The sequence below is a fragment of the Melanotaenia boesemani genome, chromosome 18 (assembly GCF_017639745.1).
Source record: "Melanotaenia boesemani isolate fMelBoe1 chromosome 18, fMelBoe1.pri, whole genome shotgun sequence".
Lineage (NCBI taxonomy): Eukaryota > Metazoa > Chordata > Actinopteri > Atheriniformes > Melanotaeniidae > Melanotaenia > Melanotaenia boesemani.
In genome coordinates this window covers 29,520,737-29,539,566 of record NC_055699.1, presented here as the reverse complement: position 1 = coordinate 29,539,566, position 18,830 = coordinate 29,520,737, and the positions used below count along the sequence as shown (strand labels likewise).

The 18,830-nt window shown below is 40.7% G+C and overlaps 1 protein-coding gene across 7 annotated transcripts in view; it reads left to right on the top strand.

The window, feature by feature from the left end:
- Window positions 1-18,830, top strand: part of LOC121628811 (microtubule-associated protein 4) — a 126,115-nt gene that overhangs the window by 78,078 nt on the left and 29,207 nt on the right. The gene's annotated exons all lie outside the window — the stretch shown is intronic.

The window sequence follows — 18,830 nt, the reverse complement described above, 5'->3', positions numbered from 1 at the left end:
AGTTGAGGACCCCTGGGCTCAGAGGATTCTCACCTCACACCAGGGGTCGTGTTAACTGAATATTTTCCATCGCTGACCATTTTTTAAAATGTGCTGGAAAAATCTGAAGGCCATCTGTCATTTTGAGAGACTGCGGTTCACACCCCTGACCACTTGGTAGCAAGTGAGCATATTAATTAGCTTTTACCTCTCTTGTTGCATGACCTTGTTGGTTTCACTTGGAAAAATGACCACTAATGGTCACACGGTGCAGCTGAACCACTGGTCCAGAAGGAGCGCATGCTGCGGGATCAGGAAAGCCGGCGTTCAGAGTCGTGCCGACTTCTGATCACTTCACTTGGAGAAATGTTTCCTGATTTAAAAACTCTGGCTGAAGTGGCGCTTGTAATTCCAGTCTCCAGTGTAGCAGCGCAGCTCAGATTCAGCCTCCAGAACTACATCCAAACAGCCGTGAGAAGTCGCCTGTCCAGGGCAAAAGCCCAAAACCTCATGACAATAACCTCTGCAGCAATCCCACTTGAGATATTTCATCACGCACAAGCGGGCCTGAAATTCAAGTCCATGCAGACCAGGAGGAAGGTGTGAGACGCTGCGTTCAGGCCACAGCATGTGAACTGTTCATATTATAAGTGCAATCATTTAGTTTCATAGTTTATATGTAGCGACTGGAAACACAGTCAGTGGTTCCATGTATTCACCTCCTTGATGTGTGATGGCTGGTGTGGATTTTCTGTTCTCGTTTAGACGTAATTTTAACTAAAAATGAATGAAAATTAAATGCTACTGAATATGAAATGATCATATAAAGAAATTTAAATCGATGGATAAACATTTATGACAGGATTTTTATGACCCTGTCATTTTCCTTTAAGGGGCACAAAGTTTCAGTATAGGTACTGATGAAAAAGTACCATAAACTAATGGTATCATATTGAAATGAAAAATGTTGGCAACAGTCATCTTAAGCAGTATTTAAACTGCACTGGACTGGTATTGAACTTGTTTCCTTCCTCTGTAAAATCCCCTGCTATTATGAATAAACTGAATACCTTGCTTTGGGAGCTCTACTGTCCCAAAGCAGAGCATCACTGAGACAACATACAGCTGCAGTTTACTAAGCTGTGCAGTCTGAGGCATGCTGGTTTTTCTGACGCCTCTCCAGAGTTTGTGCCTTGCAGACAACAATGTACCAGCAGGTATTTTTGTCAACAATAAAAATTCATTGACCAAAATCCATCATTTATATAAAGTTTTCAGAGACTTTTTTTCTACACTGCATCACTAAGTAGACAGAAACAAATGCTGTGAAAACCTGACAGGAGCTCCTTTTCCTGTCCTCCTGTCAGCTGTCTCGTACTGATGACATCAGCACTTCTCCAGCACAGTGTCCATCCAGCACCTCTGAAAGGACACAAATACAAGTCAATCTTGGAAAAACACATTGTGCTGAGACATCGTTTTCATTTTTGAGAAATGCTGTAATGTCTGTAAAGCCAAGTGAACCAATAGAGGAATGGAAGTAATTATTTCCAGCGGCACAGTGAGTGCAGCATTGTTCCATATCTGACCCCCTTACTTTGTGCTAACAAAAGGACCGTGCCAAGTGGGAATGTCTCAATCTGAAAAGGCAAATCCACTTTTACTGTAATTAGATCTCTCATTCCTATTAAGGCTTTCCACTCATAAATGATGACTCATGCTGCTTTTTCTACTCTCACCACTGTGAGAAAAACACTGGAAATGAGGCAGAAACCCTCACATTCAGACAGTTTGACTTGATGGGACGTGTTAACCCACTTCATCATTTCTGAGGGATGCTCAAGTTCAGATCCTCAAAATCAACAAAATTACATCCACAGTCTCAAGCTGAGAGAACATAATAAAGTAAAATTATGCAGCTGAAACTATTGTTTGTCTTCTTCCTGACCATTAGGAGAAACCTTGCTCATGGTGCAGAGTGATTAGTGATGGACAAAAAGTGACAAGTGAGCAGAAGGTTAACTGTATGCAGAAAAGAAGAGAAAAAAATGCTCCTTTATGGCTGGAATAAAGCTATGAAGATGTTTTTAATGCATGGTGGTGCCAAAAAGCAGCTGAATTGGAGTTGGTTTTGTGAGGATAGCAGGTAAATAGTAGCAGAAATAACTGGAAATGAGGAAAAAGTGGAAATAGTTTGTGTAGAGCTGGTCGATATGACCTATAACTGATATCCCAATATTTTTCTTGTCTTATCCCAATACATGATATATATCCTGACGGTTTGAAATCTCCTCTGAAACACTGTGTAAATTCTACATCATCAGCATAAAAAGACACCAGTAAGATTTAGGTGAACTTTTTCTCTTTCAACAGGCTTTTTATTCTGAACCAGGGACCTGCTCTCATAAACTTAATATAAACCAGTGTTTATATCAAGTTTAAGTTTATGACCATTATATTAGGGGGGCGTCCCAACCCCCAACATTAACCCTAGAAGAGCAAGTTTATTTTATTTTCCATAATTACTCAGAATCATCTACATTTCTTTCATTCGATTATTTTCTCTCCAAATATTATGTAAGTATTTAGTTTTTTTTTCTATTTTGCACCAGATCACATCAGAAGTAATCTAAGGTCCCCTTTCCTCTAGAACAGGTTTATATTTTTTCCTTTAAAAAAAACAACAGCCTGATTTTTAGGTTGACATATAATTATGCCGCCTCATGTCTGCCGCGTGCACACACTGGTCAGCTGTACTCCCACCAGCAGACAGAGAGCACACATTGGAAACTGTTGCATCAACCACTTGTAAATTAACAAATATCTGCTTTAATGATAATGTTAGCTACGAAGGACTTCATGCCCATCGGGAAACACGCCCAGCTGAACAATGAGTCTCCTCGTCATTATGGAAGTCTCACATTCAGCTTCTATCTCGTAATGCTTGTAAACTAGCTATGCACATGCCTGGTCTCCATGGTTTTTCCTGTCTCTCCTGAAACAACAACACGCATGTGCACCAGAGAGTTTTCTGGATAGAGGGGGGCCCATGCCGCGTGAGGTGAGCATAACTCTGACCAACAGAAAGAGTGCTACGAAGAAAATCCCACGTAGACGCTGCTGTGATAGTTTATACTCACCCTTTATGTACATGTATGTATGTATGTATGTATATATGTATGTATATATATGTATGTATATATGTGTATATATATATATATATATATATATATATATATATATATATACTTATATATATACATAACATGGTCTGGGTGAATACTCGATTTTGATTGGCTGGAGGGTGTCCATTTAAAAAGTGATAATGGACACCTATTTAAGAAGTAACGGTCAAATAGACTTATTGTTGTAAATTATTACGCTGATTAAACGGTAGTTGGTAACCGTGGCAACAGAAACTCAGACACTGGGCTGCAGACACACCAGATCATGTCTGTGAAGGCACATCGCTGTTAAAGCAGCTTGCAGCCTTATTGTGCTCCATCAGTCCAGGAGAGACGAGAATGGAGCAACATTTTGTCATCCTGCAACGTCCCAACCAGCAGTGGTCAGGGTCCACAAACGTTAAATCTCCATCCTTCAAACGCCACCATGGACATGCCAGTATCTTTATAAAATGTCACGATCAACGGCAACGTTGTGTTCAGTTTTAAATAGTTTGCCGCCTTCTCTCTGTGTTGATTACCTTACTTACATACTTGATACAGAGTGAATGGTGGATAACATTATAAAAACGATTTAGGATAGACTTGCTTGCTTGATACACATTTCATGATCAGAGTGAATGGTGGATAATATTTCTTTTTTTTCTCTGCAATAAAAACAATGTAGGAAACTCTCTGTGCACTTTGGCTGAAACAAAATGTTGCATCATCTTCTGGACACACACAAGGTGTAAGAGCTTCACCCGCCCTCTGAGATGTTTGTGTCACGTAACACAACGTCAAGCAATCATCTCCGTTTCCTCCACTGATCAGGTCTAATACAACAGCTGACCGACCGAGCTGCAGGTTCTGTGTCAGAGCCGGTTAAGAGTTCCCGCTGGAGACTCGCCAGATCACGTCTGTAACGGAGCGTCGCTGTGAAAGCAGCCTGCAGGCTTAGTGAACAATGTAGAAAACTTTCTGTGGACTTTGACTGTAAAAAACTTACGATTTTAATGATTAAAAACAACATTAACACAATAATTTATTTTATATGTTTTTCTTTCGTAAGTGACCCTGGTATAAGTGGGAGGAGTTTACGGAGGCAACTGTCCGCTTCACGGTTGACGCCTCTGCGTCGTCCATTAATTTATGACAATGGACACCTCGTCCGGCCTTACTTAAATGTCAACATGGCCTTGCCCCACAGTATCTGTCCAACTTGCTCCAGTCTTTCATCCCTGCACATTTTCTCAGGTCAGCAGATCATTCGTTGTTAGTTGTCCCTAAATCTAGGCTGAAATCCAGAGGGGACCGCTCCTTTTCAGTTGTTGGCCCCAAACTCTGGAGCACACTGCACCTCAGACAGGTCGGGTCTCTTTCTGTGTTTAAATCTTTTAAATCTTTTTTCATTGGCTTTTAACACAGCTTGAGTTGTTGACTTTTTCATGATTTTACTTTATTTTATTCTGTTGTTTTATTGTGTGTTACAGTTATTAGTCATTGCTTTTATAGTATATTTACTTTTTATTGTTCAGTAGGACATCTGTAACAGTTGTTAAGCCTGAGGCTGTGTACAGCACTTTGGTCAACTGTGTTCTTTTAAAAGTGCTCTACATATAACGTTTGATTGGATTGGATTTTCACATTTGGTTTTTCAGTACTCTCTTAATGCGGTCACATACAAAGATGTATGAGATAGATGCACAAAAATCCGAAAAGCAAAGCAGTGCCAAGTGCAGCTGGCTCTGCTTTTTCTGTAATGAGACCCTGTGCCAATGTATTAGGGTCTCTGTCACCAAAAGTGTTATTTAAGTCTTCAAAGGATAAGGGGTCAGGTGGTGCACAGAGACAGGAGGCTTACAGAAGGGAGGATTAAAGTACATAAACTTAGAACAGAACCAAGAGAAAGATGAAAAATAAGGAGGAGGATAAAACTTTGGATAAAAATGGAACATTATCATATTTTATGACGTCTCAGCAAAGACTGATTCAGCTTCAGAAGATTTTTCGACCTAGTTTTCTGTCTACTTTATCACTTACTTAGTGGTTGTTGATAAGATGAATGTGTCCTTCATGTACCACATTTACAGCCAGGTGGATGTAAAGCAATAAACTGACTTTCTTTCACCAGATTTTAATTAATCCATGCTGTCAGCTTTCAAGCCCAATTCCACAAAAGCTGGGTTGTTCTGTAAAATGTACATTTAAAACAGAAGGCAATTATATTAAAATCTCATACACTCATATTTGATTTGCAGTAAACACAAACAACATATCAGATGTTGAAACTGAGACATTTGACAATTTCATGGCAGATAACTCATTTTTATTTAAATGGCAGCAAAACTAAAAAATTGGATCAGGAGCAACAAAAGGCTGGAAAAGTTATTGACCCATATCAGAAACAACTGGAGGAGCATTTGAGAGAGGCTGTATGCAATTAAAGCTTTCATTCTTTCCTCAAATTTACAAGAAAACTGTCACAACAAGCTAGCGTAAAACACATCGTTTGTTACCTAAACTGCTTAATGTCATCTTTAAAGCAGATTACAGTCTTGGCTGAAATGGTAATCTATGGTGAAATGTCATAGTAAGATCAGCCAGGCTTTATGAATCGCCAATCACAATTAGTTAAATACAATGCTAACATTAGCTTAGCCTTAGATAACTTATTCTTGAGCTCTGCCGCGTCCGCTCAGTGCCCCTACCTGGTGGTGAGCAGATTGCACGTGAAGGTCCCTTTAGCACTGTCAAAAATGCACTAAAAAGCAAAAGTATAGGCAACAAATACAGTAAATAAAAATGGCTTACTTTAAGGTGTTTCTTCAGATTAGAGGTTGAGTCTTTTGATGCAGCTAGCAGGCAGACACAGATTACACTGCACCGTCAGGTTTCGCTCACCCCACTTCTTTTTTTAATGTAAAAAATTGCTTGAATTTCCAGGATGTAAATGCGTTTTTTTCCATCACCGTGGTTGTGATTCCAGCCCCTCTAGTTCCTCGTCTGAATCCATACCTGACCACGCGTGTGAATGCTGTGACGCTAGGTTACTAAGTAGCTAGGGAGCATGCTCGCGAGTGTTGAGGCACCGTGTTTTGCTGGAAATTATGGGATAGCCTGCGCAGCACGAGGCGATTGCCCCAAATAAGGTTTTTACTTATTGGGGGAAATGTGAAAAAATACACAAGTATTGTAATGGTATGACAAAAGTAACTGTATTCTAAATACCCAGATTTAAAATGGTAACTTTAACGGAATACAGTTACTCATAATAATTAGTATTCTAAATACGTAACGGCGGTACATGTATTTCGTTACTCCCCAACACTATATATATATATATATATATATATATATATGTATATATATATATATATATATATATATGTAGATATATGTATATATATATATATATGTGTGTGTGTGTGTGTGTGTATATGTTATATGTACTTTATCTTCTGCTGCGAATAAAATATGGGTTGATGAGATTTAGAAATCATTGTATTCTGTTTTTATTTACATTTTACAGTTTCTCCCAACTTTTTTTATAGTTAGTTTTAAGTCATTAAATGTTTTAGTGATTTAGATTTTAGAGAGGGTTTTTATTATATCAGTAGGGAGTCATATTACTAAGCTTTCTTTTTCAGCTCTAAATTCTTCTGGTTTTCTTAAGCACCCCTTGTACAAACTGTAATACAAAAAGAGAATCCAGAGGGACAGTCAGTCAGAACCACCATTGTTCCATTTTCTCAGACGGAGCTGAAACTAGGTGCCAGTTTGTATAAAGTCCCCGTCTCCTTGCACAGGAGCTATTCGAGGACAAACACAAATCCTCAAAAGGCAGTCAGGCAGGGAGCTACTTGTCAGCAGTCTATTTTACCTCATAGTGTTTTTCTCTGTTAAACAGCAGCATTTTTACAGTGCGGCACCATCCCTGAGTTAGGGTGAGCTAATGACTTTTGACGGCTTTAGGGGTCGTGTCAGGATTTTGCCTTCGCTGTGCCATTTTAAGGGACAGCAGCTTACTCTTGGACAAAAGCATGAGTCAGTCTGGGATGGTTTTTTCAGAAGATTTACCAAAATGCCCCAAGAACAGAATTTTGGTTCATACCAAGATGGTGCTGGGCCAGCTGTGTGGGCTGTACTTTCTATTTAATACTTGATAGTGACATTAATACTGACATTTGACACTAACAGCTGTTGATAAAAGTATTTGGTGAATTAGTTTTTCTCTGGCACACAAACATATGACATGACGTGTATGAAGGAATCGTATTGACGGTCAGTCGATGTGTTGATGATCTAATACTGACCATGACTTAAACGTGTCTCTGTCCATGGGGCTGACACTCCATTCAAGCAGCATCTCTCACGCAGTCTCTTTGCTCTTATTAGGTTACACTGTGAACTTGCCCTAAAAAGTAAACACATATTTTATTTTATTTTTTCAGTACTGACTAACATGGATCTATTTACACTCACCAGTCACTTATTAGGTGTACATAATATTGGGTTGGACTCCTTTCTTCCTTCAGAACTGCTGGTTGGGCGTGTTGTGTGTTCAGAGGTGCTATTCTGCATGCCTTGGTTGTAACCAGTGCTTATCTGACTGGGGGATCACACTCCTCAGCCTCCCTGGTAAGGTCTAATCAAAGGTCCTGGTGAGGAGGATCCGTCGGATAGTCAAACCTTGGATTGAGGAGGAGCAGTGTGGTTTTCGTCCCAGTCGTGGAACGGTGGACCAACTCTACACTCTCTTCAGGGTCTTGGAGGGGGCATGGGAGTTCGCTCAACCAATCTACATGTTCTTTGTGGACTTGGAGAAGGTGCTCGACAGCGTTCCCCAGGGACTCCTGTGAGGGGTACTCCGGGGGATAGAGTGTTGGACCCCCTTGCACGAGCTGTCTGGTCCCTGTATGACTGGTGTCAGAGCTTGGTCCCATCGCCGGCAGTAAATCAGAGTTGTTTTCAGTGAGGGTTTGACTCCCCTGTAGATGGTGAACAGGATCGCGAATACAATACAAATGAGTTTTCTCCGCAGGGTGGCCGGGCTCTCCCTTAGAGATAGGGTGAGAAGTTTGGTGATCCGGGAGGGGCTCAGAGTAGAGCCGCTGCTCCTCCACATCGAGAGGAGCCAGATGAGGTGGCTCGGGCATCTGGTCAGGATGCCTCCTGGACGCCTCCCTGGTGAGGTGTCCCAGGCATGTCCCACCGGAAAGAGGCCGCGGGGAAGACCCAGGACAAGGTGGACAGACTACATCTCTCGGCTGGCCTGGGAACGCCTCGGGATCCCTCCGGATGAGCTAGTGAATGTGGCCGGGGAGAGGGATGTCTGGGTTTCCCTGCTTAGGCAGCTGCCCCCGCGACCCGACTCCGGATGGATGGATGGATGTTCAAAGTCACTAAATTCCTTTTTCTTCCTGATTCTGATGCTCAGTTTGAACTTCAAGTTATTTTACATGTATTGAGTTGCTGTCAAGCGATTAGCTGATAAGATATTTGCAGATTTATTAAGGTGGTCAGTGAGTGCAGAATATGCTTACATGACTGTAGTGATTTTCAAAGCTTTCCCACTGTTTAAAAAGTGACCTGATTTCAGGTTTAGTGGAGCCTCTTAGTGTCCTGAGCTTTGCTTTGGCAGCTGCTGAGCTAAAAAGAAGAGTTGGTCCATACTGTGTGCTGTACATCAAGTTTAATCCATAAAGTCTTTGCAGGAAGGGACTTTCTTTAATGTGTGCTATATTTTTGGCATATGGGATGTCTCTTGGCCTTACAGCTTAACAATTTAGAAATCTGAGCCTCTTATGTTGTTGGTTTGAATCACATAACAGACAAGTACCTTCTCTGCTTTGTTTTTACTGAGCTTTGCAAATCTGTTTTACAACCAGATGAATAAATACCTGCAATTCTACAAAAATACAGAGTTAAATTATTATTTTAGTAAGATAAGATAATCCTACATTTTTCCCACAGTGGGGAAATTTAATACAGCTTGTTTAAGCAAAAGAAGCAGTAAAAATATGAAAGCAAGCAAAAATATGTGGAAGTTTATTACAAAATGTACCAAAAAATGTCAGTTTTAGTCTGAAACCAGTGAACAGTTCTGATGAAGAAAAGGATGCTAAACAGCTGTGGTAGAACTTTGTCCAGCACACACACTTCTGGCTTAGTGACAATGAAGCTATTAGCAGCATCCTGGTTTGTTTCTTCAATCACTTTTAGCCTGATTTCCTCTCTGGGAGTCACTCATGCAGACATTCCCTGAGTAAGTTAGAGAGGAGGGATGTAAAATGTCACTAAAGGTCATCAAATATTTGTTTCCAAGTTTGAAGACTTTCTTTGAAGGCTAACAAATAGGCTGAGACATGAAGATGCTTTGGGGGATGGATGAGAAGACGGAGAGGAGGAGGAAGCAGGGATTGCCATGGAGACTGGGGATCCGCTACCTTTGCTGTTGCTGGACTTTGTTGCATTGCTTCAGGAAAGCATACGGCTTTGTGAACTTCTGCCACATGTTGTAAAGGAGGCAGATATACACCGTGTGAACAGCAGGAGGTATTTTTTCCTGACACAATCACTCTGTTCAAGCTGCTAAAGTTTACTCTTGGATGCACAATTAGACTGAAGTGACCTTTCTACTTTGTGACACTTTGATTTTGATGTGAATTATTTGAATCAGGGGACGTGACAAAAGTAGTTGGGAGGTAAAATAGCTCCAGGTTCCAGCTTGATGATGGATAAAAATGATTTATTACAAAAAGTGACATCTTAAACAGATCTACGGCCATCTGTGAGGTCTCTAAGCCAGTTGTAGAGGATCCCACTGACCATGTGTACCAGTGGGCTTATATTGGTTCACAAACCTTCTGACACCAACCCTGAAACTATCATATAGGAAACATCTAATGTCGTTTCCTGTGGCGTTAATTGATTTCCAGGGTTCATATGATACAGACCACAGGAACTAAGTACATCTAAATGTCATTATACTGCCTATTATACTTCCTCTCTTTCATAACAGAAGCCTACTGGATGTCATAAAGAAAACAAACATGGCCAAAAATACAAACAAACAAATAAATAAATAAAATACAATAAATTCAAAAGTAGAATGCAGGGAAATTTTACCAGAGGATGTCGTCTGTGAGAGTCAGTCAAAATAGCAAAGCTTCCTGTTTTTAGCATCTTAATTATGCAAAACAAGTAAGAGAGACAGGTGCTGGTGCATTTCTGTAGCAGTGGATTCATCCCACAGTAACAAAGAGGAAAGAAAAATGAAAACTCTTGACAATAATCCGCATCAAAGAAACTCGGAGACACACAGCAGACTAAGAGGCTACACTGAGTGTGTGTATCAGATTATAAAGATGTGAAAACGAACGGTTTCACTGTTTGCTGTAGAAACTAAAAGCTGTATTTTGAGAGGATGTGTGACATTAATCTTCCGGCCCTGAATAGAAGTGGAGTAGGAAGAGGTTCTGGTGGAGATCATGGTTCAGGTGTTTGGGGTTTTTTGTTTGTTTTTTCTTGCTTTTTAATTTGCTGGTGCATTTACCAAAGGATCATTTTGACTTTTTTTTGTTTGTTTTTTTTGCAGCTGCTAGGTAGACGAGGCTGTGGTGTTCATTTGGTTGCATTCTGCATACTCACCATTGATTACTAACACTGCTCCTTCACAGCTCTAGGGCAGTGAAAGGATGGAACCAGTTAAATATAAAACATTTAACGTCAGTTTCTGTTATACTTAAAATTTCTTTACAATAAATTGCAGCAAAAGCTGTTTCAGTTGCACTTTGTTTATGATCTTTTTTAGGTTCATCTGTTGTCAAAACAATAAATTATCACCTTCAACATCACCCACCCCGAATGGAAAGAAGTATACACATATTAGTAATTTTATGCAAAAGAAAACTCACTTTAAAATTTAAGATCTTTATTGTTATTATGCAAGCACAACAAAATTTTGAGGGTTCTCTTGACTTAAGCACACATAAATAAGAAAATAGAAATATGACACATAAGTAAAAAATAAACATTTAAAATATATAAAAGATATGAGAACACCTATATATTTGCAAAAATGAGAAAGAAGAAGAACACCATTTATCCTGTAGTAGACCTTTTCAGCATCTTTGCCCCTATCACATCCTAGTTTCTGGATGTCCTTATATGTCCAGATTTCAGTGCTCCATAGCTGGAGCATGCAGGTTATTTAACAGCAGAAGGAGCGAGTGAGCCACCTCTGCTGCAGAAGATGATGGCACATGGTTTTTGTTTTGAGGTGTTGGATCTTGGCTCAGTGGATGCAGTTTGTTTTTACTGTGTAGCTTTACAGTCTGCACGGTGGTGTGGTGGTGGCGGCTTTCTGTGTGGAGTTTGCATGCTCTCCCCCGTGTATGCGTGGGTTCTCTCCGGGTACTCCAGCTTCCTGCCACCATCCAAACACATGCATGTTAGGTTAAGGAGATTTTAGAGTGACTAATTAACCTAGGAGTGAGTGTGAGCATGAGTGTTTGATAAGATAATACTTTATTGTCTGCTTGCGCAGAATATTGTGCTGCAGCAGAGTCAACAATCATCACAGACAAGACTGCAGTCATACAAAAACAAGAGTCTATAAATATCCATTAAAATATCAGCAACAAGAAACATACTCTTCATGCAGGGGGTGACAGGGATCTGCAGCCATCTTATTTGCCAGTCTAAGGGTTTGTGCTGACCAGCCATTAAAGAAACAGCTTTCCACAGGTTGACCAACCACCTTGGAGCAGATGTTCAGCTGTTTCTCAATCCTGGACTTCAGCTTGATGGAGAGGCCACAGAGCCAAACTGGACCTCCGTAATGCAGGATGCTTAATATTGTGGTGCTGCAGAAACTGGAGGATCTCGCTGCTGGCTCTAAAAGACCAGAGTCTCCTCAAAAGTAGATCCTCTGCTGTACCTTGTTGCAGGTGTAATCCACATGATGGGACCATGACAGGGCGGTGTCCACGTGCACTCCCAAATATTTAAAGGATGCAGATTGTTTAATGGGTTTGTTGTGTATCATGACTGGAGCAGGTGATGTTGTGTGGTCCCAAAGATGACCTCCTCTGTCATGGTGGGATTCAGTATGAGGGCATTCTGGTCACACCACTGCACTACACTGCTCACAGTGTCAGTGCAAGTTACCATGGTGATTTACCCCAGTAAGAGGATGGAAAACCCAGGAATAATCCTTAAGCTACCTCGATAATAGAAAATCTAGTTTCATAGTTCAGGCCACTGGTTGAACTGGTCCAGGTTGGTGAGATAGTCCAGTAGAAAGTATTTGCTGTTGACTTTTTCTGGAAAATCACCCTGAAATGTTAAGTTAATCCAGACGGCTCATATGTCCTCTACAGCTGGGGGTTTATGGGGATACATGCTTTCCAGTAGAGCCGATAACAGGGCATTTCATTCTGAGGCTGGCTCCTTTTTGTAGTTTTCTGACTGTGGCTGAAGCTGGACAGGGCCCAGAAAATCAGGTCTAGACATGGGTGGGGTTGAAGACCAGCAGGTGGAGTTTATTTCTCTGTTGTGATGTAATAAAGTCTGGATCATTTGCTTGAATAAAAACTTAATTTAAAACTCAGACACCAAAAAAGTACCAGAGTTGTTCTCATATGAGACACACTCATAAGGACTTAAAACGTTTATTTTTGCATAATATGTCTCTAACATACTGAAAACATCTGGGATGTGAGGAGACCAGTTGCTGAATTTTTAGGAGAAAAAAATTGAATAAAATTTCTGTGATCATCAGTCCTGGAAAAACTGGTATTGACAACATACAACACTTATAAAGAAAGTTGAGGAAATATGTTGTATGGCTCTCTATGAATGTTGTTCAGCCATGGCTTTCTTTACAGATGTTTGTGATTAATACAAAGACTTAACCTTCTTCATGATGCCTCGCCAATATACTCACTGCTGGTTTTAATTACTATCATCTATCCCCCCCCTATTCAGCCTGAATGCCCACCATCTCCACTAAATATGCCCCAAAACCACTTCATCTGGCCCCCCACATGGCTAAAGCCAGCACACTGTGAGTAGCCAGTTACCATAGCAACAGGAGGCAGTTGCTTTGGCAGCTAAAGTGAAGAAGGCGACTGAGGAAATAATAGATGTTTAGATTGAGTGGGGGTGTTGTGACGGGCACCGAAGGAGCTATAAATAGACATCTGTAAAGACTGTCTGTGTCCCTGCTTCATCCCTGCCTCTAACAACACGATGCTTATTTAGAAGACTTGATATCAAACCACAGCTCAAGAATAAATTATTACTTGCAGCAGATTCATGACAACCAAATGTTAGACACTGCTTTCATTGCATAGCAATGCACATTAATTCATGACCCATTAGAAACTTTACTGTTCCAGACCAATAATGTGAGTATTTAAAACTATCTTGACTTTTTTGCCAAAACTGATGCTAAAGTGATGTTTAGTGAAACTTGTTAGGTTGCTTAACAGAGTAGTGGTGGGAATCTTTAGGCACATCATAATTACGATTCATATGGCCGCGATACGAGTATATATTGATTATGGATGCATCTTTTTTCCCTGTGTGATGACTTGACTACTACTACTTTCCAAGGGGAAACATGAAACGACGTGAAACTCTGACTCGCATTAGAGTTCATTTGTGCATCCACACCTCCCCAAATGAACCAGACTTTCCGAGCAAACAAATTCACCCATAGAAGTACTACCACATGCTAGCAATTAATTCAGAGGGTGCCAGTCAGATCTGAGGCTCAGCCATCGTATCTGGTTTGTCAGTGCCACAGATTGTCGGGGTGCTGCACTTCCATAGTTTTGAGTTCCATCTTTTGCATTCTTTAACATTGTGTTATTAATCAATATTTAAAAAACATTTTTTAACATTTGGGGGCGACGTGGCTCAGTGGGTAGAGCGGTCGTCTTTTAACCCGAGGGTTTCCGGTTCAATCCTCGGCCAAATCGAGTTCATGTTGAGGTGTCCTTGGGCAAGACACTGAACCCCTAATTTGCTCCTGAAGGGTCGTGGTTAGTGCCTCGCATGGCAGCTTCCGCCGTCAGTTGTGTCAGCGTCACAAAGAGGACTTCATGTCCCACCCCTATAATACTCATTTATGGAATGCTGCGTCTGTATCTTTAAGAAGTCAGACAGGATGAGGTTACAAGGGCTGTGCCTGTCCTCATGGGACTCTGGTGTCGGTTTTGTACTTCAGTTGTACCTAAGGGGGAGTCAGGCAGGATGGAAGATTTTAGTAAAAAGATAACAGAAGTAGCACAGAGGTGATGTCAGTACAGCAGCCTGTCAGCCTACCTGCCAGCATGTCTACCTGTGTGTCTGCAGCTGTCCGTCTGATTCTTTGTCTTCAAGAGCAGTGTGTAAACCGGACTGCAGTGGATGGACACTCAGGGTTTTATAGGCTGCAGCTGGCTGTAACTGATGAGACTGTACATTGATTGAGGTTGGTGGTATTTTGGTTGTGACATGCTCTCCTAATGTAGTGACAAGCTGCCTTAAAGTGTTGTCTAAACATGTAGGCGTCAGCTGGAGCTGTGTCAAGCCGAAGACTGAAGGAAGAAAGAAGGCAAACCAAGATTAGATGTGAACCAATAACTATTTATTAATAATAGACAATCAGGGAATTAGGCTACAAAACCGGTCAGGACCAGATGTTCATGTGATACGATGGACATTTTTTTGTGTGTGTCCTCCTCTTAACCCTCAAAACTACAAGACATTTTGTGCTATTTTCCATCCACCTGTTTTGTTGTTCGTTTTGTGTGTGTGTGTGTGTGTGTTTTCTGTAAAATACACATGTATAAGCTAAAGTTGTAATCCCAGTCAACTTCCAGACATTTTTTTCATGAACTCCTCAGTTGTGACAGACTAAATAAATGAATGTATGAATAGATATACCAGCATAAAGGCCGACCAGAAGAAGAAAGCAGAATTTATTATTAGTTCAAGTTTATTTATATAGCACATTTTCTGCAACAGCAGTTGTCCAAAGTGTTGAACAATAGAACAACAAACACTCCACAGTTGAAAATAAAACACTACACAATACTAACAGAACTTTGTAGAAATAACACACAGATCAACAGTGACCAAGTCTTTTCTCATCTCATCATTCTCTCAAGTCTTGGCTTTCAGGAGAAAAAATATTGACACTGAAACAAACAACAGAAACTATTTCCATATTTACAGTTGTTCCTCCAGCTTTTTTGTTATTTACAGTTATTTATGCCACCATTTACCTTCTAACCTAAAACTAACACCAGCTCAGCTTGTTTTTGGACCAGCAGTGGCTTTATTCCAGCCATAGAGGAGCATTATTTTTCTTCTTTTCACACACACATAGAACTTTCTGCTCACTGGTTGATCTTTGGCTGCTCCTGATTGGACGTTACCGTCACTCTAAGCTCTCTGATTGGTGGAAAGTTGGACAGGAAGTGACTTCATCATAACTGGTCAAAATGAAGGTCTCTTAGCAACATAGCGATCAAAGCAATCTTTATTTATTACAAAAATTATGATAGTGATAAATAATGCTGTTATCATGGATCAGTGGATTTACCAGATAGTCTCTGAAAAAACTACATTTAATGGCTGGATTGTAAACCTCCACACACTACCATTAATGAGAAACTGTTGATGATATAAGTGATAGTGCTCGGTGGCACCGGGCATCTGTAGACGTTTTAAGGATTAAATGTTAAATGGTCATTTCTTTGTTTAACAAAAAAAAAAATGTAAAAAAACCCTTAAAATCATGAGCAGAATAAAGTCCACACAGCTGCCTAATTGTAAGTGACACACCCCTGCTGTGTATCTGTGTGCACTTCCTTTAACTCGTAGTGAGTCACAAAAATCCCAAACCTGCTCACACCACGATGAAAATGACACTTTCCTGAAGCCACTCATAGGGTGCTGTCACAACAACAGCAGTGCTGCTGTTCGGTCATGTTTTCAGGAAGGCAGATGGAAAACTACTAAAAGAACCTAAAAACCAACCATGTAAGAAGCGTAGAAAGTCAGTCCTTACATGGTTGGACTGTGACATGGTTCCACTAAAGCTGTGTGTGTCTCTTTATTCATTGTTTTTTTCTTGTGTAACATCTTTTGATTTTGTGATTTTTATAAATCTTAATTTCCTTCATTTGTTGTGAGGTCTACGGTTTAAGTTGAAGGATGAGTTTTGGCAATGAACAGCTTTCCTTTGGAAGAATTCAGTGTTTTGATGCAATGGCCCCTCAAACACTTGGAGGGTTGCATTGATCCACCACTGGACTTCCTGTATGCTCTGATCTATCCAACCTGTACTGTTCATCATCAGTCCTGCCGTCATGCACTGTGTCTCTGTGTGCCTGGTAGAAATCCTCTTTCTGTGCAAGCAGCCAGCCAGGGGAATGCCTGTAACTGCCGGCTGATTTAAAGGTGAAATAAGTAGCATTGACACCTGGTGTTTCAAATCAGAACTAAAGTCAAAAGAGAAAAACATGGAGAGCGCTTTGGTCTTTTTGTAAGCAGGATGTCGAGGCTTTTTAGGTTTTTCTGAAACTATTTCTGGTCCGCTTCTTTTACTAGCTTCCATACCTGCAGGCTGCTGCTCTTTTGTCGACATAAAATACCAAACACTGCGTTGTTGTTGTTAGGCAACCGAGGGGAGTCGCATATGATTGGTTAAAGAACCAGGAAGTAGGAAAGAGCAACACAGTGCACCGAAGTTACGTAACTCTTATTTTGAAAGGAGAAAAACTTGACAAAAACTTTGCTAATGTAGAGAGACAGATTGTTTATAGGGAAGCTTCCTTTTATCCCTCACAACAAATGAGAACATTTTATATTATTTTTACAGAAAAAATCCTAATTATTTAGCCTTTAACTGGCACTGTTCATAGAACTCGGCTAACTCATCATACCCTGTCGTTGCCCCCCTTCACTCAGCCAGGCTTTCCAATCACACGCTGAGCTTTGCCTTCAACTTCATCCTGCCTTACAAACACACACCTATTTTTATCAAATGTTTGACATTCACAACTTTATCTTAGTTTTTTGTTCATTTTATCAGCGTGAATTTGCCAAGTTGATTTGCTAAGAGAAAGCTGTGGTCTGAATGGAAAGTAAAGTGACTCAAAATGAACCCACAGCTTCCACTGATCATAGTTATTCCTGAAGCTTTGGTTTTCTCAGTCGTCTCAGACCTTTGTGATGCTGCTGGCTCTGCTGGTGTGTTGCCAGGTTTGCAGTTGTGCTGCATTTCAGCGCCACTATGCACAAAGCGAATGAATCTTTTCTTGTTGTCTCTGTAGTTTAAGTAGACTGCCCAAGTTCTGCCAGGTCTGGAATCCAGGGAAGATGAATTTCTGTGATGTTTATAATGTTCCAGTGTACGGCTGGGCGATGCGGCCTATAACTGATATCCCAATTTTTATTTTATTTTATTTTTTTGCCATTGCCTCGATATTTTGAAATCTCCTTTAAAACACTGTATAAATAACTAATTTAACATGCAGCTATCTAGCTGGTTTACGAGTGTTAAGAGATCGAAGCGAGACGTCCATTTTATCCAGTAATTCACCTCAGAAATGACGACAATGACGAGGAGACTGATTGTTCAGCTGTTTGTGTTTCCTGATGGACATGAAGTACACCGGAGCAAGAAACTCCTCCACCTGCTTCTCCTCCATCTTCTCTTTGACGTTATAATTAAAGCAGATATTTCTGTCTGAGTTACAGGTGGTTGAAGCAACTATTTCTAATGCGCGTTCACTGTGTGCTGGTGGGAGTCGAGCTCACCTGAGCGTGCACATGGCTGACATGAGGTGACGTAATTACACGTCAACTTGAGAATAAACCAGGCTTCTGTATAGTCAAAGAACAAAATATAAACCTGTTCTCGAGGAAAAGGAACGCTGGATTACTTCTGTTGTGATCTGATGCAAAATAGAAAAAAAACTTAAATAAGATGTTTGGATTAAAAATAACTGAATGAAAAAATAAATAAGATATTGAGTAATATTATAAAATAAACTTGATCTAGTGGTGGTAGAGGTTGATGTTGGGGGTTTGGGCTCTTTTAAATGAAATATGACGGATGGGTTGTTTATCTAGCTGTCGTTCTTTAGGCTTAACTTATCGGCTGATGCTGGGAAACGAACATGCTTAGGTTGACGTTCCTGCCAAGACTCATGAACAATACGTAGATATCCAAATATTCCCACACATTTACTTGCTTTGGTGTTCACAGTTTAGCTCTGACAGCTTCAGTAATTGGACGCTGTGAGGGTAAAGCAGAGGATGGATGGATGGATGGATGGATGGAAGGCTGGATAATTCATTGCATTGTGTGCATGTGATGTGAGTAGTGCACCTGGTTTTAGGGTGAGGGTTCATCTCTTATTCAGCTGCCCAGAAGGAAGACTGATGACTGTTACTATTTACTGTATGTTTACTATATGTTACTATTTGCCAAGTGGGAGAAGGAGGGAAAGGAGGAGGTGGAGATTAGGAAAAGTAGATGGGAGGGTGCTTACTCACTCCACCACAGTAGTTGGAACTGGAAGCAACCAATCGGCATCCACAACCCGATCACATGACGGCTGTGATGAGCAGTGAGAGGACAGAGAGCGAGGAAGGAGCTGCAGACTCTGCTTAGCCTCA